The 27,872-nt window shown below is 44.6% G+C and overlaps 1 protein-coding gene across 2 annotated transcripts in view; it reads left to right on the top strand.

Annotated features, from left to right (window-relative positions):
* Nucleotides 1-237: 237 nt before the first annotated feature.
* KANK1 (KN motif and ankyrin repeat domains 1) overlaps nucleotides 238-27,872 on the top strand; it is a 209,803-nt gene continuing 182,168 nt past the window's right edge. For both annotated transcript variants that reach the window (XM_075597386.1, XM_075597358.1), the window contains exon 1: nucleotides 238-454. The gene's annotated coding sequence lies outside the window, so the exon portion shown is untranslated. The remainder of the gene's footprint in view (nucleotides 455-27,872) is intronic.

The raw sequence follows: 27,872 nt of genomic DNA, 5'->3' as shown, positions 1-27,872 counted from the left end.
TAGTGCCTGCCCTCCTGGTTGCATATTATAGCATAGCAGTGTGCCAAGTAGCGCAGGCATGTGACAGTATGACTTGTTTTCTCTGTCATTGCCCTGTCTCACAGATTCCCACCCTGGGTGCAGTGCTCAGTGCAGTGGCCTTGTGCTTAGCTGATCTTCCCATTGACTCCCCCACAGCCTCTGAAAGCCCGGGCAGGAGGGGAGGCTTAATGACTCATGTGCGCATGTGCACAGCTTATCCTGCTACAAAGAGAGATACTGTAGCAGGGGGGAGAGGTGCACGTTGTGAGGATGCCTCACTTGTCTCAGGAGTGATCACAACTTTGTTTCCCGGCTAACACACAATCGACAGCTCTTGTTTGCAGTTGCAAAACTTTTATTTCTACATTTTGCCCGCTGCACCGTTTTCTTTCCCAGCATTTGGCACCCTGAGTCCGGTCCGGGATGTGTGGAGGTGAGTTGATTCCGTGCACCATTTTCTGTGTGATAATGTTTGGACAGATCCTGCGTGTATAAAGGCGTTATTCCTGCGTGGGAGGGCGTTGTGACCCGTGGCACCCTGCTGGGGATGATTAAAGTGACTAATAAATGAATAGATTTGCACTTTACAAGCTGGGGAATGGGTCCCCGTGGGCGCTGATCTGCTGCATGGTGGTTCTTTTCTTTGCTGGAGATACTGGACTGTTTTATTGCCCTGATAAAGTGCAGGAAGTCAGCCAGCTGCAGGTTTTGCCAGGAGAAAAGGGGGATGTGAGAAACCTCCCCCCCTGTGTTTGATCTTATCAGATCTATTGTATCTTGCAGCCACCTGGATCAGTGAGCTGTGGCTCTGTAGTGGCAGGTGACACAGAGACCTGGGAACTGCAGTGTGGGGGGAGTGACTGACCTACTGTAAGAAGTAGGTTTCTGTTTGTTCTCACAGCAATCTGTTTAAACTCTAGAAAGGAAGAAAAAAAATCTCTCCAGCATTGATACATCAAAGAAAAAGAGACTAGTCACATATCAGACTGCAACACAGTACATTACTAGCTTCATTTGTCATGTAAATACAACAAACGCATCTATAAAACTTTTCTGCTGATCATGCACATTTTTAGCTAAACACATTCTGTAGCAATCCATGAAACACACACTGGGATCCAACATGTTCATTTCATTGGTACAATTAGTAGAAATCCATTCAAACTTATGTTACCTTTTGGATAAGGTACAGAATTATGAGCTTTTTACCTGGCCATGAACAGACAATGGACTACATTTCTTAAACTATGTCCATAGCCAAAATGCTTGTCTGATTTTAGTAGTAGTTTTACAAAATGATTCAAGTATGCATGTTAGCTTGCTATATATATATATATATAGTAGGGTTAATTTATAGAACAATGTGGTGTAATATTTGATACACTAAATATTTAAGTAAGTGCCTCCACATTGAAATTACTTTCCCCCCCCTCCTCCTTTTTTTTATTATTAAAGTATAGATTGGAACACAAAGTAATTGCTAATTCATCATATCTACTGCTAGTGGCCGCGGTATTGTGCTTTTATACACTTGTCACACCTGTTGTCTGCAGACTGTTAAGTTATGGGTACCACCTAGGAGAGGATCACACAACCAACCATTTTTATATTACGTTGGGAAATGTTAAAACCTGAAGTGGCTGAGACTTCCCGTTTTAATGTGAGTTGTGGCTAAATGGAAAGTTGCCGTTTTATTTGGATTATAAAAGTGGATATATCCCAATTCTCAGACCTGGTCTTCGGTGCTGCAGTTAAATCAAGATCTGTGAGCAACTTTTGGAGAATCTCGGTTTGTTCTTGCTTGAGACCTACAGTGATTTGATATGTAATTTGAGGGTTAATTGGATAATTCGTAGATTGCGTTGATGTATAAAAACTATCTTTAGATGTTCACATTTCGATTCTTTCACACTGGGGGTTGAGTGACATTTTTAGCTATGTATTTCAATGGCTGCCGAGTCAGGCTTTTCAAGATCAATTAATATAGAAGGATTCCCCTGATATTGATTCAACTGCAGGCATCTCACTAACCCATCTAACTTCTAATCTACACACTCATCTACAATTTTGTAGCTTGATTTGAATGGTAAGCATTAAAGAGGCTGTCCCTTATAGCTTATTTTCCACTTCTTTTATGACGACATTACCAGTGGAAGTTTATCTAGGTTTTCCTTGATATATTTATTTGCCAATGGCATATTTCTTGATCACTACTCACTAGCGTGGACAACTGGACACTGATTTTACATATTTACCCCATTTATGACACTTTTTTTTTTTTACTACCAATAAAAATGATTTTATACTTCCATTAATTATTTTCACAGTGTTTTTGTTCGGGGGTTACCTCTTATTTGGGGACTTCTTGCAGCTCTCCCTCCCCCTGGAAGTGGCAGACACTTGCGTTCGTTTGTGTACTAGTAGCAGTCTCCTGAACAATGCCTGAAGGTGGTGATTTGCTCTCATTGACATTTGTGGGACTGCTGTTCTAATGTGTTGTGGCAATTTATATTGTGAGTTTATGCTAGTGTCCTGTTATTTTGACGTGTATTTAATAGACAATGACATCTTCCCTGTGCTAAATGAATGGAGTTAGAAGCTTCTCCAGCATGGGGAAGCAGTTTAATTTACTGTGTTAACTCGCTGCAAATTCTTAGAAATGATGCGTAATAATGAAATAGCAGAGAAAAAGCCAAAAGACTGATGTGCTTTTGGGGGGGGGGGAGGTGTATGTTCCTTTTTCCCTGTACAAAAATATTGAAAAAATACCACCAATATATTATCTCTGCATGTATTAATTTACTCAAATATGGGGTACCTATTTGCCTGTTTCAATGAAATAAGGTTGGCATTTGCACTGTATAACTAACTGCTCAGTTGATTTCGCAATTCTTCTTGCTTGTCCAGTGTTTCATTTTATCAGTCATCAAAGCATTTCCATTAAGTATCAAGTCCAAGTACACACAGTGCAGCTCAATGTTTGTTTATTGTTTTGGTCAAGCATGAGCTGCATAACTCAAGCTGACAGTTCCTAACCTGTCTATTGATGGTATCATCAAATAGGCTTTCCTGCCTTCAGGGCGAGAGTTCACTACTACACCTCTTTGTGTTCTCATGCCTCACCCTTATTGCCACAGTCATTTAAAGCAGCCGTTCTGCACCTTCTTAGTGTACAGTATGGTATCATACCTCCATGTGCATCGTGTGCTATTTCATTGGTTTTATTTAAAGGTTTATTCCCTCTCAGAATTTGGAATCATCCTAGTGAAATTGAACCGCTGCTCTAGAAATCCTTTTTTTGTAAATTTAGATCCTACTTGCATAACCACTCTCAAAATCCGATTTGTATGGTGTAACTTGCAGTGTTTCCCAACTCCAGTCCTACTCCAGTCCCTCTTACTGTCCAGATTGGACGACTATCCTCACATTACCAAAGGTGGCTCAATCGTTTAGACTGGACCACTTGTGCTCAAGCAGGGGTATCCCTAAAACCTGGACTGTTAGGGGTACTTGAGGACTGGAGTTGGGTAACACTGGACTGTAAGGAAATGGAGATGTGTAGATGCACTCTTTAGTGTTTGCATTGTACATATCTTTTGTTATAGCGGTAAAGTCTCCTTTTTTTTCTCATTATAAACTTATTCTGCATCTGGTTTGGAATTATTTTGTTTACATTTGTTTTCCAGCTTTGATAAATTTGTGTTTGGCTCTAATTAAAATATTAGTCCAGAGAGCGATGGTTCCTTTTTAGCTCTGTGTGTGAAAGTGTAAGGTGCACTTCTTATTTGCAAATGGAGTGCAGGAACTAATGCACTTTAACAGGATGCTGGTGACACTGTGACAGCTGTTTGCACAACAAGGGTTTCTGGGAAGAATGCAGCAGTTTCGACAAAGAATGCGTTGCTTGGAGCAGGTCTGTGCTTTAACTAGATGCAACTCCTTTAGTTTCATCTGTTGCTGAATTGTACACGATGGTGAATTGTTCAAGAGGCTAAGTTTTGGTGACTTTTTAATTTTTTTTTTTATAAAGAATCAGGGAAAATTTTAAAAGAGAATTTCAACCTCCTGGTTATTGGAATTCTTTAAAGCAGCAGTCCAAGCTGCCATATTTTATTTTTTCACTTTTAATATGTTCATCAATACAATCCACACAATAAGTAATTGGCTAAGTTGCCGATTCGTTCTCCTGTGATCGATCGGCGAAGATTCTGCTTGTGGGTTCACTAAATGGCTGTGTCGGTGCAGCAGAAGAGGACCAAAGATAGAAACAAAAAATGCTTGTTACATTATGTAGCCCTTGTACCCCCACCCTAAGTGATATTGGGGGGTCTGCTACTTCTATCAGGGTATGGTGCTGTGTACCTTGGCTAAACAGGAGGGCTGAGTGCTCTGCGATGGTGTGGCAAGAGCCAGGACAAGGGTGCAGGTTACCTTTGGTCTTCAGGGGTGCAGCGCCTCCAGTCAGCATAGATTCTCTGCAGGGGCAGAGGATAGCCCATGCTGACACCTTATCTTCCTTCACAGCAGCAGACAGTAATCACACTGGTTCTGGTACAACTGGCTTTATTGCAGGCAGATGGTACTAATACAGCAAGCACATAGGTATCCCTTTTATCTCTTGTCTCCCATGCCGGTCAGAGCCCTGACTCAGGCATTTGGCCCCTTTCAGGCCTGTTACACTTTCCTCCCATCTCCTGGTGGAATGGAGGAAGAGGCTCCACAGGTGGAGGAGAAAGACTGAGTATCAGGAAGAACCCAACTGAACCTCTTCAATTTAGGAGAGTGCCAGAATTTATAACCTGAGATTGGGGGTTGAAACCCTGCCCCATAACAGAACAGGTTGAATACTGATTGGTGATCACTCGCTTTTAGATAACCAATCAGTTTCCTTCTCTCAGGCTGACACTCTCTGGTAGTTGCTAGGCCTGTCCTTGGATACCTGAAATGTATCCAAGTCTGCAATACACACACAGAGGTTAAAGAAGTAATTAACCCCTCCACTGCCTGTTCCTAACAGGACTGACACTGGAAGGGCCCAGGAAAAAAAGTAGTGGCCGGGAGGCTATGCTATAATTATAATACATGAAAAATGTAATTCAGAATTGTTCAAATAAAAATAATGCTGCAAGTAGTTCCTCATAGTACAGAACTGATTTCTTAAAAAAAAAAACCCCACACTTGTAGGATATTGCTTGGTCTGCAGCTTTTTAAGTGGTTGAGATATAAACACAAAAAAGCAACAGGACTGGCTCTTAAAACAGTAAAGGGTAACTACAACCACACTGTGTGGATGAATAGAAAATAGACTATTAGTCACCCCCAGTGGCAAGTAATGGAAGTACACTTAAAATAGTAACTAAACATTAATAGTAGACAAACGGGCGATAGAGGTAAGTAAAATAACTACAACAGATACGTCCCACTCAACCTTTCATAGAAAAAAGTCTTCTGTTTTTCTTGCAGATGGTTGTAGAACAGGATGAGGGAGCGGGATACGTAATATGGTTAAAAAAAAAAAATGTACAGTAGTAATGCTAGTAACAAATGTAAAAACCGTTCTTTCAATCTTAAATCATTTTACTCACATAGATATGAGTAACTAAAGCATGTCACACTCTAAGCTCAGGTGTGTAGATAGAATCCAGTGTTGTAAAAGGACAGGGGAGCGCAGACTTTTTCCCCTGCGCCCCCCTGCCGGCTGTCCTCCCCTCCGCGTGCCCCCATCCCATCTCCTTACCTTGGTTCCCAGCTTCTGGGCATCATGTCACGTCGCCATAGCAACGCCACGTCATATGACCCCGCGGTGTGCCTTCGGGAAGCGTGCGGGGCCTCTGTAAACCCCACGCCCCCCAGTTTGTGCACCGCTGCTCTAGGATGACATCTTGGGTAGGACGCTGTGTGGGTATACTTGAAACAGATGAGATGAAGACACCATAGTGCAGACTATATGAACTTAATTTAATGAAAAAATTAATTAAAACACCCTACCAAAATGTGCCCTTACAATTAGTGCTGTATAAAGAGGCAAATAACATATAATCACGGAGCGAGGCGATCTCGCCATTTGGTCCGCTCCGTGCCAATGAGGAAACACTAGCTGCTTTTAGTGCTGTTAGCTTTGTAGGGTATCAGGATTCCTGACAAAGTTTGTTCTATCAAACGACACGTGTTGAATCCAGGAGGAGAGTGTAGGGCGGTTACACCCGGTCAGAGCAGAGAGAACCCCGTGGAGTGCAGTTGCTGTTTCCAAGCGGCCGCAATAGGAAGCAGCACCAGCCCGACACTGGTGTTCATCTGACCCATGCGAGAGGGGTGGAGAGATCGCCGTCGCTCGGTGATTATAGGGTATATGCGTCTTTATACTTGTAGCCCTTTTTTCCCTCTAATGTGAAGGGTCAACTAGTGCTGGCGGTACCTGTCAGCTCACAGGGAACTGAGCCTCCGCTACTGGGAGCTTGGGGTAACACATATACTGAGTGGCAGCGCCTCCACCTGCACGGGACCCCAATTGGATGGGATAACCCAGAGCAGGAACTATTAATAACAGTCCACAGATTATAAGAATAACATTTACTGTGAGCAATAACCATAAACCACATACAGGCAATAGCAATACTAATGGTTCCAGCTATACCTCGCTGCACAGGGCGTTGTCCCACCACCGTGTATCTCCACACCGTGTCCACAGTACCAGAGGTGCCCTTTGGTCACTTCACCCAATAAGTGTCCCCAAAAGATGCCCACCCCTCTAGACGTGATCAGCGCTTTATTATACCGGTGTTTAGTGAACGGTACCTGCCGGGTGTGTCCACACCCGGGCGCGCTAAGAACGAGAAGCAGGGGATCTGCCGATGCAACGATATCCTCCGCTGGATGGGATGTCTCCCTCTGGTGTGACTTCCGCAGTGATGGTTGCTCCCTTTTTGGCAGTCTGGTCAGACTGCAGCAGCAATAGTTCAAATGAAACCACTGTGGCCCTAAGCTGGCTAACCACTAAAAGGGCAGGATCCCTAACTGAAGGACCTTCCCTAAAGCAGCTACAATCTAGGATGAGCTGGGGCCCAGGGGATCTCTGACCTGGTGCAGAGGGTCACAGACACCTGTACCTATACAACCTCCCCTAGCTGTGTCCCAGCTCCAACTTTCAGCAAGCCCTCAGAGCCCCAACTGTAACAACTGCCTTCGCAGGGAATCCTAACACTCCATTGGCCAAGCCTAGTCACCAGACTCCGCAGCGACTTCCCTTCTCCCAAGCTGCAGCGGAGGTAAAAGCCAAACCAGGGAACCCAGGCCACATACTGCACTAATTGTAAGTGCGCACTTTGGAGGGGTGTTTTTAATAGTCTGTGCTATGGTGTCTCCCTCATGTTTCAAGTATACCCACACACTGTCCTACCCAAGATGTCATCCTAGACAACAATGGATTACAGGCAGTCCTCGGTTATCCGACACAATGTGTTACTCAAAATGGCGTTGGATAGCAAAACGTTGTAAAGCGAATCACTTTTTCCCATAGGAACACTGTTTAAATGAAAGGTTCCGTTCCTGAAGGCATTTTTAACACTAAAATACACCAAATATTTTATGCAGGCAATAAGATTTGCAGCACACACCTAAATTATATAGTGTGTATACTGTAGCTCCTCGGAGCAGGGACTCCTCTTCCTTAATGTCTAAAGCACTTATTCCCATGATCTGTTATTTATATTATCTGTTATTTATTTGATTACCACATGTATTACTGCTGTGAAGCGCTATGTACATTAATGGCGCTATATAAATAAAGACATACAATACAATACTGTAATATATATATATATATATATATATATATTATATAGTATAATATAATATTATATAGTACAATATTATATATATATATATATATATATATAACAAAAAGCAGCAGCCAGCACTCCAAGCAACAAATGTAAAGTCAAGGTGCATGCTCCATAGAAATCAATATAGAAACCCTGTCTTCCCATAAGAAAAGGCACAAAAGCAGCAACACTCAGATAAAGCAAAAAGACATGTATTAGCAGTTACAAAACAGCACACTATAAACCCAACGTTTCGGTCCTAGGCAGGACCTTCCTCAGGGGGGCACCCCCTGAGCACCCCCCTGAGGAAGGTCCTGCCTAGGACCGAAACGTTGGGTTTATAGTGTGCTGTTTTGTAACTGCTAATACATGTCTTTTTGCTTTATCTGAGTGTTGCTGCTTTTGTGCCTTTTCTTATGGGAAGACAGGGTTTCTATATATATATATGTATATGTATATGTATATGTATATGTATATGTATATGTATATGTATATGTAGAGGTATCAGTACCGTGTTAGCCGAGCTTCAATAATCAAGCAAGAAGAGATCAGTGTATTTCGAAAGCTCGCACAAATAAAAGCATTTCGTTAGCCACAGAACGGTATCATCTATTTATTTTTTGATTATATATATATATATATATATATATATATATATATATATATATATAGATATATATATATATATATATATATATACGCTCTTACGACGCTTTGCAACGTTGTGTGTGTGTGTGTGTGTGTGTGTGTGTGTGTGTGTGTGTGTGTGTGTATGTACATACATACATACATACACAACATTGCAAAGTGTCGTAAGAGCGTTGGATAAGCCGTTTTGGCGTTGTAAAAATGAACATAGGTATGCATTGCACAGCGTTGGATAAGCCATTCGTTGTAAAGCGAAGCGTAGTAAAACGAGGACTGCCTGTATCTACACACCTAAGTTAAGAGGTTTTTTTTTAATTTGTTTATTCTATACATATTCGTATCCCGCTCCCTCATCCTGTTGTACAATTAAGTGCCTGAGAGTCTGTGCCACGTCCCCTTCACCACATTGCGATCGCTGCATCACCTTATTACGGAAGAGTTCCCATCTGGTTTTTCTATGTGCCAGATCTACCCCTCCCCCCCCCCGCACCCAGGGGAACGTGACAGAAAAAGTTCATGACACAGCGACTGTCATGGGGCCCTTGAAGCACCAGACCTCATGATTTAGCCAGGGGCACCGACAGGGTTAAACGTTTTTGCTTTGTGTTTTTAGAAATATCACGGTCTTCAGTTTGATTTGGTACAATGTTTGACTGCCTCTTGATACCTTATGCATTTGACTTTTATTTAGATAAGAGAAATGTACTTTTCCTGTTAACTGTGCTATGTAGAGGCCTAGTGTATAGTAAACTACAGTGTGAATTTATAACATGGTCAGCTTAAGGCTGCGTTTATAGTTGGGGCGTCGGTGATGCGACCGCGTGACTTAAGCCGTTGCCGTCCCCATAGGAGACGAGAGGGCAACCGGGGGAAGGGGGGGGCGTGGCCATGAGAGGTTAGCCCTCATTGGCTGAACCGCTGACATCCTGCGCCAATCGCTGAAGATGTCCAAAATCCTTTGACTTCCATTGACCGCGGATCTTGGATGGACCTCAGGGGCACTTCTTTGAGTGGTCATTTCAATTACTACAACTGGGGTTTATTGGTACAGGATACAGTCCCTGAATGCAATACCCAGACTTGAAGCCTTGAATAACCCCTTCTTGGTTAACCTTACCCTCTAGTGGGGCAAGGCTTCGGCCTACTCCTTCTGGGGAGAGGCTCTCTGCTTCGTCCTCATACTCTGGAGGGCAGCTCAGAACTACTCTAACTATGGAGGGGAAACCCCCTTTCCCTGGGGAGTGGCTTGTAAGCCAGCCTACCTACAGTCATAGACTCCCCCCCCCCCGAACATTAGTGCTAACAGAACCGTATAACAGACCCTGCAGTAATTGTTCTCAACTGCCCACTCTTTACTGGGACTTGCTGTGTTTTAGAGGGGCCAGAGAATCAGCAGTCCAAGGGGACTTGGCTACATCCGGAAGAGTGTATGACGGGCGTGTGCATGTAGCGGCTCCGCTACTATAATGTCGGCCTTAGAGAGGGAAGGGAGGACTCTGTCAGTGAAAAACTTAGGCTGGGGCCATAGAGGGGGTAGTAGGGCTGAGGCGCGCTGACGCTGAGGCTCGCCTGCTGAAATCTGCACGATTTCATGCCCATGCAGGCGAGCCAGCGGGCGCGATCGGGGGGAGACTGAGGGAGGCGGGGCAGTGACGTCGCTGGGTCAATCGCCCACAACGACGTCAATGTCACGGCGCCGACGTCACGCCGCCGTGATGTTGACGCTGCTCCGCGCTGATTGGATGTTTTTAGCCGACAGCGCTCTGAAAAACAGCTTGGCTGTCGGCTGAAAAATCCAGCGCCTCAGCACGCCTGCGGACGCTCGCGTGAGCCCCCTCTAAAGACATCCTCATGGAGGATGTAGCGGCTCAGCGCGGAGCGTCCGCACAGCTCAGCGCGGCCTCCCCTGCTATGGACTCGGCCTTAGGAGCCAAAGTTGAGCAGCACAGGAGGTACCAGAACATCTGCTCCCTTCTTTTCCTTCTTTTCCTTCCTTCTTTTCCTTTTTTTTTTTATTTTTAAAATGTTTTTATTTATTCTTTACCCACCTCCTCTTGCCTGCTTCTCAACAAAACTGTGGCTCCTACAAATTGTAGCTGGCTTCTAAGTTTTAAAATGTGTCCAACCTTGAATATATATTATAATCTTTTTATTTCTCCTAACCTTTTTTGTACAGAAGATTGTGTGGTTTTGAAATGTGTAGCTTTCTTTGGTTCTCGTCTTGATTTCACATAAATTTGTCTGTACCATGTTTTTTGTTAAAAATTTCAATGAAAATTTAGGGGTGATAGTGGACATTAACATTCCTGATCTTTGTCAAACTCTGGGAAAGCCCATTTTCTACCGTAAAAATGTCTAAATATAATAACTTGTAATCTAGTGAGCTACCTGGAAAATAAAATCATGCCTCCTATACTCTGTAGCATTGTTATATAAAAAACATAAGGTGGTAAACTTAGAAAAATCTGTACATTCATACAGGGGTGCTATTATAGCACAAGGTCTACCAGGAAACTACACATTTTGAAATAATATTGTAGGATACAGGATTGTGAACATTTTGCTGGTGTATGTAGGTGACACATAAAATAAAAGAAGTTCAAGTTGACTTAATTTTAAATCAAATTGCATTAATTGTAACATTTTTAGAAAACTATTACCAGTGGAAGAAAGCAATAAACCACGGGTATACAACCTGCAGAATATGGTAAAAATAATGTCTAGAATATTACCATTGGCACATTAACAACAAAGGGGAAAACACTATTGTGCTTTACCGCTGTATTAGTTGCGAAACGCGTTGGTGTTTTGTGAGCCAATAATTTTTTTTTGTAACGGTCACCTACAGCCCAGTTGGGGGTTCTTGTGTTGTGCACCGCGACTTTTCCTTTCATTTGATCCAGTATTGTGAAGAAATCATCTGTTGAGATATGTATATGTGGGAAGGAGAGAGTCTCTAGAGCCGAACCACATTAATTTCATTTCTGGGGACACCCTGCTTCCCAACGTTTTGCAGATCTTATTTTAAGTGTTTTTTATAAGAACATAGTGTTCAGGCTATATGCAATGCTTTTAATTTCATGTGCTATGAATCGAAATGTAATAAGCTACACAGTCGTGTTTACTTCCAACAGTGGCGGATTAAGATCCTCTGGGGCACCTTTTTGTTACCAAAACTTTGGGGGCCTTTCCTCTAGGCGGCCCTCATCCTGCAATGTTGTGGCATCATGTGACATTGCGTTGTCATGACAGTAGCTCTCTCCATCAGTCGGGGGGAGGTTGGATCCTGGAACTGACAGGACAAGGGAGAATATGGCAGACGGCGCAGCAGCCTTGTGGTCATAGGGAGCTGCAGCAAACCCTAGAAGGGTCCCCTAACCCTGGGGGGCCCCATGGCACGTCCCTAGTGGGTAATCCAGCACTGACTTCCAATATAAAATGAATGCCAAATATGAAACTTTGCAAGTAAATGTTTTTAAATAAAAACTCAGTTTATAAAATTCTGCATGAAGCAATGTAATATATATACATTTTTTTCCCCCTCTCTAAGTGGCAACTTTATTGTGAATTCGGGCCTCTTATCAATTTTCAGTTATCTTGCATTACAGCATTTTGTTTCTCATCTTTGGAAAATGAGAGCATTGTTACATCTCCGGTGGGGTACTATTGATCTTTTTAATGGGCCCAGCCTGAGCTATTTTTTTCCCATTGCTTGATTAACATCGTGATAGTGCAGGATACTTAGGACATGGAGCTCAAACAATAGATTCACTATCTGAGCTTGAATTGAATTGTCAGCTGTGTACAAATGTTATTGCCAGTATAAAATTATGCCACTGCGGGGTGTAATGAATTCATGAGAACTGAATGAGCCCAAGTGCTTAATCTTCCAAAAGCCAGATTTTATGAGCTGCTACGGTGCTGTTAATTCACTTGCTTATGCAGAGGTGTTCTGGCCACGGGTATCTGTATAAATGAGGCTTGAGTGCAGTTTTGAAGATTCAGTGTAACGTAACACATTTCCTGAGGTAGACTTGAATTCTGCAATAACATTGTGGATTCTATCCAGGAAGGCGTCACATTCAAAACTATTGTTACATTCCACAAATGAGTGATTAATGTCAGGGCGGCAGCCAAAAAAACAGACTATTGGAAAGGTCTTGATGTTCCATTAGTGGAACTTTTAAAATTCTCATTGCTTTATCTCCTCTGAAGTAACTCCCTGAAATGTTTGGTTAGCCTAAAAGAGTAGTACACGCAGACAATCCCTTTATCTGTCAGACTATCCAATGAGCAAGCTTAAAAGTAGTTTCACGAATAGCTGTCCGTGTGGACAGTTACATTTGTCTGCATCTGTTTTCTATTGCAAGATCTAACTTGTATTAAATTGTTTTTAAAGTGTGGGAGTGTTAGTCAATCAAGTGTTTTTGTTTAGCCTTGTACATGTGTAGCACCCTACTATATTTCTCTGGCCTGGCATGGTAGTCCTGGTTTGTAACAGCAGGCAGTGCCAGGGTTAATCGGTCACAAGGCTGTACATGTGAGATGGCTTCCCCCTTCCCCTGTGTGTCAATTATGTTGCAGCTTCCAGGCACATGTTGGAATCACATGACAGGATGAGGGCCTTGCTACATCTAAATCTGCCCAGTACTGGGGTAGAATTATGTCTAAATTATGACACTCCTGCCAGTTCTGTTCTGCCCTAGCCTACCCCAAAGGGGCTGGGTGCTATCCAGTCTACCCAGGGGGCTCTGGTTCCTGGGAGGTGAAGTCCAATAACTATCCAGGGGGAGAGGGACCCCATAGGAGCTTCCTTGCATTGGAGATCTTTCCATGATAGAGGGATCCCAGGGAATGCACCCAAGCAGCTTCAGCTGGAAGCTAGGCAAGCCACACAGGTTAGAACAAATGGAAAAACCGCCTGCCTTGTTGTAACAGACAGGTATGAGCTTCCTGAAATCCAGGGTCCTTGATCTAGGTATCGAGAGGCTACTCCCAATAACTCGGTGTCAAATGTCGTCGCGGGTCATGTGACGTGACCTCATTGCACGTTGCCATTGTGCCGCGTGACGTCACATGACCCACAGCGACATTGGATGCCGCATTGCCATGGCGATGCATCACCGAAGGCCCGTAGAGAGCAGGTAAGTGAGTTAGAGGCCTCACGCCTCCCTGGCATTTAATCTAAATCCTGTGAGGAAGAGGGAGGGAGGGACCTGCCCGCGTGCCCCCCCCCCAGTTTGCGCACAGCTGTGTTAATGCATTGTACTATGGCGGAATGCCCTGTTCATTAAACTCTGTGCATGGACTCTAAGGAATTGTTGTGCATAATAAACACCAGCAAGTTTGAAAAGTTCCTGGTGCTCTTTCTTCTATTTTTCCTGCACTCCACTCCAAACGGCCTTGGGCTGACCCCACGGAGAGAAGACCCTGAGATAAAAAGTAAATCCACTGAGCTACCACTCTAATGAGCAGGTCTAGACCCTCTCATAAAGTACAAAAGACACTGTTATTCATGTACACCCTATCTCTATGCAGCCGGGTGGGATAGGGGTGTTACTCCTGTAACTCCTGGTAATAGGTATGCAACACACACACACACACATACACACATACACACACACACACACACACACACACCTGTGACTCATGATGGACTTGGCAAAAGCCAATAACAAAGGCTGTGAGAGAAGAGGGACTAAGAATAGAGGAGCCTTTAAAAGAGAGTGGCAGTGCCCATGGAGAGAGACCTGTGTGAGTCTTGGACATCTCAGGACTGACTGTTGGTGACCTGAGAAGGGAAGCAGGCACATGGTCTTAAGCATACAAGTTTATAGTGCCAGGGAATCCAACGTTTCGGCAGTATACAGCTGCCTTTTTCAAGGAGAGGGCTACAGGACATTAACACTGTTGGTTACCTTGGGCCAGTCTACGTTCCACCAGGCGTTAGCGGACGCTGGCTGGAGGAAGAGCAGATAACCTCGCGAGGAGGCCTTGCAGATCATCGGAGTGAGAGCAGCACAGAGGTTTGCGCGTCAGTGGGTCCCTCAACAGCGTTCATATAAAGTGGTACAAAGCATTTTGCGAAGTACAGGCCTGTTACACCAATGTGTATTAAAGAGCTCCAATGGTGTTCCAGCACCATCACACCGACCTTGATACCATGATTGGGTGGCATTGGACAGACACACCAACGCAGCGCTTAACGGGGCAAGGCATGCTGTTAAGAATCATAAGGTACCAGAGTGTCGATTTTGCTACTTTCTTTATAAATACAGTTATACTACAAACCTTACTGTAGTGTCTCCCGTTGTCTGGCCTAATGCCACGTGGGGAACATCAAATAAGAAAGGGCACTCTGGCCCACACCTCAGTGGAGGTGTTAGTCTGAGGCAAAATAAGAGGGGTTGCACGCTTATATGAGAACCGATAGAGGGGGACTGGCTGTATATGCTCTTGCTGAACACTGTGACATAACACACAAGGGAGCAGCCAATCAAATTCCTTCCAAGTCTCAACTCATCCTTTTTACATAACGTAAAAAAAAAATGATTTCAGAATACCTACAGGTGTCAGACTTAGGTTATATCCAAGTGATTGGTTAAAAAGCAATCAAAAATGTTGCTAGCATTAGTGCACTTTGGACCTACAGTAGGAGCATTGACACGCAACTGCTCTTTTTCACCTAGTAACCGATATTGTTTTTGTTAACACGGCCACACATCTCCATCTTATGTGTTTATACTGTACCAGTAGTTTTCATTTTTTTTTTTTTTTTTTTAAGGCACCCTGTCACGTACGGCACACCTGTGAGCACATGACCTGCATTTGGGACAACAGTTAATCCACAGCTCTCAAGCTGGCTCACTTGTCACCTTCTCAATCGTCTCTCAAATGAGTAATATCTCCCCTCAATCCGTCCCCATATACTATCTGTCGCCAACAGAACACAAGTGAGCACGTGACTTAGATATGCAACCATTGTTAATACACACGGCTTCTCTAGCCATCTTGCTTTTCTCCTGCGCAAGGTACTTTCAATGAGCTAATATTAACCCCTTACTCAATTGCAATCATATCTATACACTGCCATCACCTGAGAAATTATGCAAAATATGTAAATTAATATCTGCCGGGGTCTTGGGTCCCTGTTTATTATAGATCGACTATGCACTTCACACAAAAATCTGTTGTAGTGAAATGTGACCGAAAATGTAAATACTCTCCAGAGCGTGCAACAATTCATTCAGAGCGCCAAAGCATTACTTATTAAAGAATTGTTTAATATATATGAAAGTGCTTCAGATTACAGAAAAAGAGAATTACAAGAAAATACAGTTTCTTAAAATAACAGCAATTAAATTAAATCATTTTTGAAGCTCTGGACAGACTCAAGAAGAGTCTAGACTTGTTATAAACCCAATATATTGTATTTTTTAAATCAAACTGTAGCTACATTAACCCCTGAAGCACAAGATTGGTTAAAAGACTTAAGCTCATTGTATGTATGACAAACCCTAAAATTAAATTGGGAAATTCAGTGGAACCCCAACCCTCTCTAATGGCGTGTCTGAGATCAGATGCATTGGTAATTGGTCTCTGTTTGGTACAATTTTCAAGTGACATGAAAATTGCAGGAAACCCTTTAGGAATGCTCCAGGAACCCATGTTGAAAACCCTGGTCTACACTGTTAGATGTAGCAGTTTCTAGTTTTAAAGCCAAGTGTAGGTATTAGATTGTATTTAGGCCTGGATCAGGAAGCTAAGATAAAATAAAAATAGTTTTGTATTATACAATGCTTATTTCTAGTTTGCTGTCACAGATCTGACCAAATTTTAATTGCTCCCTGTGTGTGGTCCCGAGGCCACACCAATTAACGTGGCAGGGTTTCTAATTGAAAAGAATGGACCCCTGGGCAGCGCCATCGCAGTTTGGTTCAATCTATATGTAGCCATGCATAATAATGACTGCATACATCTTCCCTGTTGGCAGTAAGTCCTGGTAAGTACAGGTCTGCCAACAGTAGTTATGGAGGTTTTCCCTCACACCCTGGTGTGGTGCCCTGTGTAAGGAAGGGAGTGGCTGTATGCTCTGAGTCCCTGGATAGTGACCTCAGAGATGCGCCTGCCTCCTGAGGTATAAAGGGCACAACACTGTCAGTTAGTGTTGTTGCAAGGTTGGCAGAGAAGCATCTGGTAAAATGTATCTTCCTGCATAAGGGATTGGAGGAATACTTTTGTGACCCTAGTGCTGTAACTAGCGGTAGCAGAGTGACCAATTAAGTCTGTCTAAGCCACACTGTGTCCAGGGACCTGGCGCAGTGGTGATCTCCCTAGGAGAAAGGGAATCCCACTTCAATACGGGAGGGCGTACCTGGCAAAGGGACAGCACGGAGAGATGTGCGGCTAGAGCCGGCAGCTGCATGGGGCAGTCTGCTACATCCAAATCTATAATAAAGATGCCTTGTTCAAAGAAACCCCCACTGTGTGAGTGTGAGATTACTCAACAGTGGCAGTCACCACCGAGAAGGAGTTCCTCACCAGGACCATCTCCCTGCGGAAGCATAGATCCTGATGAGGTGGAGGCGCTGCACGTGAAGTAAGTTGGACTCGTAACCACTACCTCAGATACCTGTCCTGCTGCCATCCTCTATAACACCAAGCGGGAGACTCAGGAGTCCTGTTACTTGCAGGTGCACCACCACACACGACCTTGTAATGGGGACTGGTTAGACCACACGGGCCAATGTGAGATTGGGTGGGTCAGACAAGGGGGGTCCAGCCGTTACATATATATTGGAATTGTGTGTACACATTTTGCATTACAAGTAATCGCCATTTTCACCTTTTGACAAGTGTGAAAATACACATCAGGACCAACCCCCTCTCCCTCTCTCTTCCCCCCCCCCCACTATTCCTTCTTGCAGTGATTGCCGCTATGAACATGTAGCCCACTCATTATAGAACTAGTTGTCCCCAAAGGGCTTAACTGTGTGGGAGCACTTGGGGATCGCTCCTCCCTATCCTGTGCCCAGTGATGTCATGATGGAGTGCAAATGGGGTGTGTGTGTGTCTAGATATCTATATCTCTCTTCCCACCTTTTTGTTCTAGAAGTAGGTTCTTATTAGGGTCCTTACTGTGTGTCCTGTAAATAGGTTTTTATGTGTATTAATGTGTCCTGTAACAGTTTTTGTTTTCAGTTAGCACTGTGCCCTTTAAGATTGCGCCGTTGTAGAAATTGGGACCGCAGACAGATTTCCCCGGGGCCCAGGACTGGAGTTGCGAGATCCACCCCCAATTTCCCAACTCGCAAGCCCCCTCTATTTCCCACCGTCTTCCCATGGTTTTTCTCTCCCCTCCGTCTCACTCCCTCTTCTTCACTCACCTGCTCTCACTCTCCCCACTCCCGCCTTGCATGTATTTCTCCTGCGTCTCACTCTTACTCCCTCCTTTTCCTCACTCTTCCTCACCTCCCTTTCCGCTCCCTCGCCCCCACCTTCCGTCAATTACCCTGCTCTTACTCAATCTCCCCCCCCATAAAATACATACAAAAAAGCCTACCCCCCAAATACATATAACCCCACTCCCAATATATAATAAAAATACACCCACACCCCCACCCCTCCAATACATATAAAAAATACCCCGGTGAGGGGGTAACCAGGCTAACAAAGGTTTAATGGAGAAAACGTTGTATGGTGCTCAAAATAAAACAGCAGTACTAGGTGTAGATAAAGTCTTGTAGAATGGAATTAACCCAATGAAGGCATATATTTGATGATTCCAAAAGATGCGTACTGGCACACTATAATCCCACAAGGCAAAGCAGTAAGGATATAATTATAGTAAAGCACCTTCCGGTGACCAGTAAATGAGCATCTGTTGAATAGGAAAACAATAATAAGTCCAGAACAAAATATGGGTAAATTGGAAAGGACTCACTTGGGAATGAATATCCACGATGAAGAGTAAGTCCAAATGTGTCCAGGATCCCACGGGTTAACTGTGCCTCCGCCTGTAGATGGATGTATAGAGCAGGAGAGAAGAAAAACAGAGCACTAAATCCAAACCTGGCAATGCCAGAAAAAAGTTAAAGGATGCGTTCCCATAAATGAAAGATTATTTTAATGGATCAGAAACCAAAAAACCACACCAACGCGTTTCAGACTCTCTAGTCCTTTATCAAGGTGATAACACCTTGATAAAAGACTAGAGAGTCTGAAACGCGTTGGTGTGGTTTTTTTGGTTTCTGATCCATTCAAATAAGCTTTCATTTATGGGAGCGCATACTTGAACTTTTTTCTGGCATTGCCAGGTTTGGATTTAGTGCTCCGTTTTTCTTCTCTCCTGCTCTAACAAAGGTTTACTCCTTGATAAAGGACCTACTGGTCTGAAACGCGTAGGAGGCTGTGTGTTTCTTCCCCAATGGGGTGATGATTTTTATCAGTCATGCACTGAAATAAATGGAACTTATTTTTATCTATCACCTGACTCCCTGGTTGTGTGCTATTTGCTACGTGTTCTACTTACCTTGGATTCCCTCTTCATGGCTGGCACGCCACTATGGACCCCCAGTGATCAGTGGAGTGGGTAAGAGACTTATTACTATTCTTCATGACTGCTATAGTGGAGTACTCCTATTTGGATTGTCTTTAATAGATACTATATTGCTTATATCTGTTGGAGTGACCCACAGGTCAGTATATTTCATCAATACCCACTCCCATTCACATTACTATGGGGCTTTATGTTTTAATTCTGGATGAAGTTCTACTGGGGTGGAGCACCCTATTTCTCCTATTTAACAAAGGTTTAAGCCTGTATGGTTACCTCTGATCCATGTATTGGGATTCCAGAGTGTCGGCTTTTGAGCCCAGGGTTTGTACATGCATAACATGTAATGTGCGGTTATAAAGTATTTGATGTGTTTTTACCTTTTATAGGAGTGCCAGCAAGCAGAGATTGCTGTGGTATGAGTTTCAAGGGGGGTTTTGCGGAGTAAGTGTTGTCAGAATGTGCTTAGGTAGCCGGGGTACAGTGTTGCTGGATACCTCAAAAATGTACCCGGGAATCATTAGTAATTCCTGGATACATGTAGGCACATTGTCCCAGCAATACCTCCCCTTGAAAATGCTCTCGCGACTCACCACTAGGGGTTTCCTGCTTCAGCACAGACCAGAAAGGTAAAAGGGGCATAGGGATGTGAGGTATCGCTGAAACAGTCAAGGGGTCCCTAGGTTAATGGGGAAACCCAGTAAATGCCCAGGTCACCCAGAACCGGTATAGGGGTTCTGAGGTGCTCCAACCATACGTACTGCTGCGGCACAGTTTATTCGAGCATTTGCCCGTTCTGTGCCGCAGCAGTAGCCTGGCGCGCGCCCGAGTGTGACGGGCGCACGCCGAAGCAGCGGAAGAGCGCCCTCCGATCGGGGCGCTCTCCCTACCGCTGCCGGGTCCGCCGGGTCCCCCGGAACCCCCTGCCGCTGTCCCGCGATCGCGGGACACCAGGGCTCCCTCGGGGAGCCCCTGGACACGCGTGCAGGGGGCGCACGCTCCCGATGACGCGTGACGCGCGGCACGCCGAGGGGCGGCCACTAGCAAGCCGGGAGATTTCCCGGCTTGCGGTACCGACCACACTTCAATAAAGTGTGTCGGTAGTGTATAAGGTTGTGAGGGGATTCTTAGAATTCAATTCTAAGTCTATGCAATACTGTGTGGGGAATATGGCTAGGGAAAAATAAACTGCAGCTTTTTATTCTATTTCCCATACCAGAAAGACTTTAGGTTTTAAAAGTGTATATTTTATTAACAAAGTGTGTTAAGTACATATATGCTTTGTGCATAGTAAATGAACTGGGACTTTACGAACCAATGTTCTAACAGGGCACTGGGGCTACCAACTTGGTGCCAGTAGGTCTAACAGGATATCGGAGATGAAAGCCACAGAGGATGTCCTGTGTCAAGACCATTTGGGCAGGAGGGAAGAGCTCAAGTACCTACGTCCTGGGATGAATGGAAGTTCTCTGAATTTCCATTTGCCCCACCAGACTTGGAGGAGCCCAACCCAGTGTGTGGTTTCTGAAGAGCAAGTGGTGGAGGTGGCAACCTTGCACATGCCCTTGGCAGATAAAGCAACCCCACTTGCCTGGCTTCACAAGACCAGCATCGCTCTGATAGGCTGGTTAGGAAACTCCCACGCCCGGATTGGCTGCAGGATTTTGTCAATGGCTCAGGGGTTTATAATACTTCTGAGTTTCAATCAGATTTATATATTCTAAGCACCAAGCCCAGCAAGTAAATTCAAGTCCTCTGGTGAGAGGGGGGCGGTGGCATCTGGAATTGCAGGCTGAATTCAGTTCCAGGTCATTTCAGGCTAGGTCCCTGTCTGGGTAAGCTTTGGATTTAGAAGCCCCTGCACATAGGAAAGTCTAGTTTTCACCACCAGACCCCCAGTAAGTGTCTTTTCTTATGTAGTTTGTGTAACATTGTGTGCCTGCCTTTTCCTGTGAATAAATTTACGATTTATTTAATTTACCTATTTTTCTCCTGGTAAAAAGGTGTAAATGCCTGGTCTCACGTGACAACCCCCACCAATACCTATAGTCTTAATACATATAGGCTGCAGCCATGGTCAGCGAGAGCGTGTGGAGTTGTGCACGCGCGGTGCGATCACAATGCCTTAAGACAGTGATCGCAGCCATAGACGGCGTGTGCGACTGCGCGAGGAATCGGTTAAATTTGTGATGGCCAGGTCACGTGAGCGATTCGCCAAGGAGGGCCGTGACGACGTGCCTCCTCATTGCGTCTACCTGGCCTCAAATTGCTGGAGCTAAAAAGCGGGTGACTTCAGGCGCAAGGACGCGATCACCATGGCCGCAGCCTTACTCTGTCCCACAGCTTTTAACGTGTGACAGGTCTCCCTCACACCGGAGCGTGCCGGAAGCTGGGCCCAGCTTACTTCCGGTGCGCTGACATCAGAGAGGCCCATCGCGCGCCAGCGTTGGAAGCGGAGAAGCTTGGCGTGGGAGAGCGTAATAAGGAAGGGGCCTGCTGCTGAGGGAGAGCCCCCTGCAGCCACTGGGCCCGGGACACCTGTACTGGCTGCTCCCCCCCGGCCCTGAACCTTTTTATAATAGGCCCTCAAGCAAAGTACCTCCCCACTCCCCATTGTAGGAGTCAGTGCTTCTAGGGGACGAAGTATTAAAGTATATGATTTGCCACAGGTTTTCTGTCAAGTTCAATGTATGTTGATACCTGTGGAGCGTTATAGACAGATGTCAAATAAAGCACCTTTTTTGTTTTATAAAAGTTCCTGGTTCCTATTATCCACGCCCAGACTGCACCTACCCAGCACCCTACAAAGGCCTGAGAGGCTGAGCACTGCCAATGTGTATAGTTAAGTGGATGTGACCTTTTTTTTAGAGCTGGGTTAGGAGGGTTGCATACATATCTGTTGGCTCAATATTCCACCAACTATTAAAGTTGCAGTTCAGTCAATATCCTGCATGTGTGTTTTTTTTTTTTAATAAATCAGTTCTGTAGTAAGAAAAAATACTTTTAGCATTTTCTGTTTTAAAAAACAACAACTTTGAAAGACCAATTTTCTTGTATTCTATTTTAACAAGCATGTTTGTTCCTATAGCAACGATTTACATTCCCCATATTTAAAGATGTCGCCAAACTTTGCCGATCAATAGACGGAGAACGAATTGACCGGCAGCTATGCAGTTCTTTAGGTAAATAGAGATTGCACACATGAAACTATTGAAGTAAAAAAATAAATTACAAAAAAAAAAAAGACTGAACTGCAGCTTTAAGGAGTATGTTTATCCAATCAGAGCACTGTGTTCTTTCTAGGAAAGTCATGCTAGCAATAAAGATAGGGGTCATTGTGATGGTAATAGTGACTTTTGTTGTATTAAGTAAAGATTTGTTTATTTGAAATAAATATATATTTTTGTAATACTCCTTTTGAACTTGCTTGGGGGTGATTGGCTTCAGAGCATATTTATTAGGGCAAACAAGAGCTTCCCTAATGCACCATTATGAAACTGGCTCCTCCACAACTCGGTTTACATGCAGTTAGATACAACAATAAGTCAATAGAAAGAAATTTTGAATTATTTCCAGCACTGATAAACAACCATTTCCAAGAAATCTGGAATCTTTAGTAATAAAAATCCGTTTATTGGGGTAATTAAAACGCCGTACAAAAATGCAAAGCGGCTGCAGCAAATCCCATGTGGTAGAGGTAGAACACCCAGAGGCACAAGCACTCGTGTGTATTCCGTGATGTTTCATGTTCTTTGGCACCACCGCTTGCAAGAGGACCCATGCTACTCAATCCCGTGATGTCTACAACAACTCTGTTTACTCGATCGTCAGATATACATTTTACTCTGGTACTGTGTGTTTGTTTGAAATTGAATTAGCCTTGAAGCACAACTCTTTGATTGTGATTCCTGTGCAGAGGAATTGTTTTTTTTTTTTTAAATCAGATACTAACAATGTACAGGCATACCCCGCATTAACGAACGCAATGGGACCGGAGCATGTATGTAAAGTGACAATGTACTTAAAGTGAAGCACTACTTTTTCCCACTTATCGATGCATGTACTGTACGGCAATCGTCATATACGTGCATAACTGATGTAAATAACACATGTGTAACAGGTTCTATAGTCTCCCCGCTTGCGCACAGCTTCGGCACAGGTAGGGAGCTGGTATTGCTGTTCAGGACGTGCTGACAGGCGCATGCGTGAGCTGCCGTTTTCCTATTGAGCGATATGTACTTACTCGCGAGTGTACTTAAAGTGAGTGTCCTTAAACCGGGGTATGCCTGTAGCTTTCTTACGTTTCTGTTGGAACACAGTGATATCTGACAAAAGGGAGCAGCCAGAGGCTTCTTTGCAAACGACATTTAAAATACATTAAATACATAAAATGTATTTTATTTAATTTTTTAACAAATCTAAACGCAACTTCACCAATATGTAACCATGTCGGTGGCATGAATTCCCGCTGGTCCTGTGAGGGATTTTCCCTTTAAATGTTTACATTATGGTGACATCTTAATAACTTTACAAAGAACCGAAAAACTGTGTGATGCTTCATTTACCTGCAGACCCACAGTCTTATCACAAAACAGATTGGGTAAAGATTTTCTCAACTGCATTTGTTTACAATCCAATAAAGCCTTAAAATAACTATATATATTTAAAAATAATAACAGTTTTTAAGGTGGGAGTCGTCTGCATTTCACCCATAATTCTGCCACTGGAACCCTCTGGTCCTAGGAGAGACCGCACCTTTTTAAAACTACAAAGCAAATATTCTGCATTTGAAGATTGAAGCCCTTGGATCTCTTGATTAAAAATAAAAAATAGATTTGTTTCAATATTCAGGTAGCTTTACAAAAATGTTAAATCAAGCAAAATTATGTGGTGTATGAATTATATTCACATATGTAGCTTCTCATGTCATTAGTGTTTGGTAACCTGTCTTTGAGGTTAGTACTGGTCTTTTTTGGATTTTGGATCAAAAATTTAAAAAAGTGGGTAGTTTTATTTAAAAAAAAAAAAAGTATGTACGCTAGAATTTAATTTATCAAGTGTTTTATTTACCTGGAAGTAACTTCAAAATGAGAGGTAACTCAATGTATGTCCTGATTACAGAGTCATGATAACTGCATGCAGGCGGTGCGTGGAGAGGCACATGACCGCTACCTGCGGTCCGTAGGGAGCGGGGGCGTGGTTTGAGCGGAGGGCTACAGAGCTACAGCGTGGGTCACCCGGGCTGCAGGAGGGTGCAGCGAGCCACCACAAATGCCCTCTGCTGCTCGCTCTCCGTGCTGCTCCCCGCCCCTCCCCCCGTCCACCATATACATACATACACACCCCCCCCACACACACCTTTTTGGAGGTGGGGGAAGCTCTGACAACTCCAGCTTCCGGCGCTGATAGGCTCACCAGCGCACCACGTGACGCGTTACCGCTCGGGATCGCAATCCTCTTGCATCCCCTGCCGGCTGACGCGTCACCTCACGTAGTGAGCCACATCGTAAGGAGGCAGCGGGGACAGACAGATTTGAGGTAAGGGGCTGGTGGCCCGCACGGCCGTGCGCAGGGGGTCCTCGGCCTAAGAGGAGGAGTAGTGGCCGGACGGATACTTTGTTGAACCTTGGGACCATGAACAGTCTTTTGGAGTCAGATCTCAGATGACAAGTGCTGCGTGTGGTTGGGGTGAGGAGCTTGTTCAGGTAGACGGGTAGCTTACCCAGAAAGTATTTGAAGGCAAGACAGGCGAGATGAACTTTGCGCCCAGACTCAAGTGAATGTCATGAGGTTTGAAAACTTCTGTGTTGCATAAATAAAGTGTTTGCTAGTATCCTACTACTTTATTATCTTGTATTTTATTTTCAAAGAGGGCGAGTAAGGACATGGGTAGGGGTTTCATTTTGTTACTTCAGGCAATGCCCTCCTGTGATCCTGTGATGTTATCGAAAGCAAAGTGACACCACACAGGCTTATCTATCCAGATACACACAGCTGCTTTTCCTGTGGCTCATGCAATATTGAAATCTGTTGAAGATAATATTAAAGCCACAATATGTCTGCAACATTTGCTGAAATGGAATCACATTATTTGCGTAATTGGAGAAATTATCCTTTTGCGCTTGTGTGATTTTTTTTTTTCATTTCTTTTCTTAACCCTTTCCTTGACAGATGGGCCTGCAATGTATGGTAAATTGTGGTGTTTGTTCTGACAGATATATCGTATAGAGCTGCAAACTGGGGTGCAAGATTTATTTATTTTTGTGTGGGGCGGGGGCGGCGCTTACAATGCCGGGGAGCGCGCATGAGGCCTCTAGTTTTCTTAACTGGTCTCCGGCGGCTTCTGGCGATGCGTCGCCATGGCAATGCGATGTCCATCAGAAGACGCCGGAGAAAAGGTAAGGGGGCGCAGACAGAAAAGTTTGCGCACCCCTGGATAGAGCACTAAATGTTAATTGCTATTTAATATTGCGGTGTGTGTGTGTGTGTGTGTGTTTTGTGCGTGTTTTGTGCCTTGTCATCAATATATCCTTTACCTGCTTAAACATCGTGTGCGGTCTCCTGATTTTCGTGGAATTAACACTGTATCGTGCCGACTGACTTTTATAAAATATATATAAATAAATAGTTTGGCTACAAACGCTTTTTCAACGTTGACACTTCTACAATTCAAGTACAGGCATACCCCGGTTTAAGGACACTCACTTTAAGTACACTCGCGAGTAAGGACATATCACCCAATAGGCAAGCGGCAGCACACGCATGCGCCTGTCAGCACGTCCTGAACAGCAATACCGGCTCCCTACCTGTACCGAAGCTGTGCGCAAGCGTGGAGACTATAGAGCCTGTTACAAATGCGTTATTTACATCAGTTATGCACGTATATGACGATTGCAGTACAGTACATGCATCGATAAGTGGGGAAAAGGTAGTGCTTCACTTTAAGTACATTTTCGCTTTACATACATGCTCCGGTGCCATTGCGTACGTTAATGTGGGGTATGCCTGTACATAAATGAACAGAGGAAACACTTACATTATGAGTTAGTGCTATCAAAATGTGTTTCTTCTATACAACATATTTTACTGATACAATTATGCAAGCAGTATGGCACAATCTGCCATAAAAACTGACCCTATTTTTACAGACTAGCATTTTTAGATGAATTTTTAACTTTTTTTAGTAAAAGTCATATGTTTATGCTTCCTGTATGTGTATTAATTGTAACACCTTGTAACCAGTTAGTACGGGAAAATGTAGGGCAGATGCAGGCACACTGTGACAGCTGGCTAATGGTCAAAGTCCTCATGTGGTGTGCCCTGACTTGTATGAGGAAATGATTAGTCAGGAGATCAAAGCACTGCTGGGGTGAATGAATTGTTGGCCAAAATTCAGGCTTTGCCTCTAGGTAAATATTGGGACTCCTTTTTGTGTTCGGAGTTTGGAAAATGTGTTGGACACTGAGTGACCTTTTGGCTTCCTTTCAAGTTTTACTGAGCTTTTGTTGTGGCATGTGGTTTACACTTCTGTGATGAAATGATGAAGTATGCTGACATTGGATTTGTATGTAGGGGAGAAAGTTGGTGTGATTGGCTCGAAGGTTTGGGGTTTGGGGTGGGGGAGGGGGTGTGATCTATCATATTGGTGTGTGTTTCATGTCCCTGAGAAGCGGTTTGAGAAACACTGGTCTGTCATTCTTGCATTTAAAAAAGAAATAAAAATTTATGTAGCCAGGTTCCCCTTACCTCCCGGTCCAGGGCGCATGGGGTGAGTGAGGCTGCAGGGAGATGCCGGAGTGGCAGACGGAACCAGGACAGATACAGGGAGTGCTGCGGTGGGGGCCGGAGTGGCGATCGGGTCGCTGGAGATCTGCGCACCTGGCTAGCGGGGACCGCCATTTTTAATAGCGTGCATGCGCACTATAATCGATGTACATGTGCAGTGGGAGCACAGTGCGGCAGCCAATAGAGACAGGCTCCGCAAGGGGACTACATGCTCGAGGGGCTGCTTCCACCTGCTGTAGAACAGCCAATAGGGCTGCAGAGGCAGGAGCAAGTGCGAGAAAGATACATTTTGGTGCGCAGAGCACCACGAGTCAGTCAGGAGCAGGATGGCGACAGAGCAGGTAGTGTCCAGGGAGCAGTGCTTCCATGGACTAGGCATAGAGTTGCCCTGCAGGCCCCAGTTAGGTCCCGATCATTGCTAGGTTGTGGCTGCTGCAGGGAAAGGCACCAAGATAGGGACATTTCCACTGTAGCCTTATGAGTGTTAGGCCGAGTCCATAGACGGACAGGCCGTGCTGAGGCGCGCTGAGCCCCTGCATCCTCAATGAGGATGCCTTGAGAGGGGGCTCACGCGAGCGTCCGCAGGTGTGCTGATGAGATGGAGGTTTCAGCCGAGCGCCAAGCTGTTTTTCAGCGCGCTGTCGGCTGAAAACCTCCAATCACAGCACAGCAGCGTCAACGTCACGGCGCCGTGACATTGACGTCAGTGCGTCGCGGGCGATTGGCCCAGCGACGTCACTGCCCCGCCTCCAACCACCTCCCCCCGGCTCCCTTCGCGCACGCTGGCTCGCCTGCAAGTCCGTGCAATCGCGCCTCCGCTCTCCCCACCCCTCTATGGCCCGGGCCTTAGGTACTAGTGATCAGATGCCATGCAGTGACTTGCGGCCTGTGGTCTGGGACCAGACCCCCACTGAACCAAGAGACTCTTATGGTGAGAACCTCCAGCGGGAGTTCACCCCCACGCAGAGGTGGACGCCTTCGTGGGACAGACCGGACAAAATTAGTCAGTTGATCAGACGGATCCTTTGTGCTATTCGGCGGTA

Source organism: Ascaphus truei, chromosome 1 (genome assembly GCF_040206685.1).
Source record: "Ascaphus truei isolate aAscTru1 chromosome 1, aAscTru1.hap1, whole genome shotgun sequence".
In the NCBI taxonomy this organism is placed as follows: Eukaryota; Metazoa; Chordata; class Amphibia; order Anura; family Ascaphidae; genus Ascaphus; species Ascaphus truei.
Note: the sequence above shows the minus strand (reverse complement) of the source record. Positions and strands in the feature narration are given on the sequence as shown.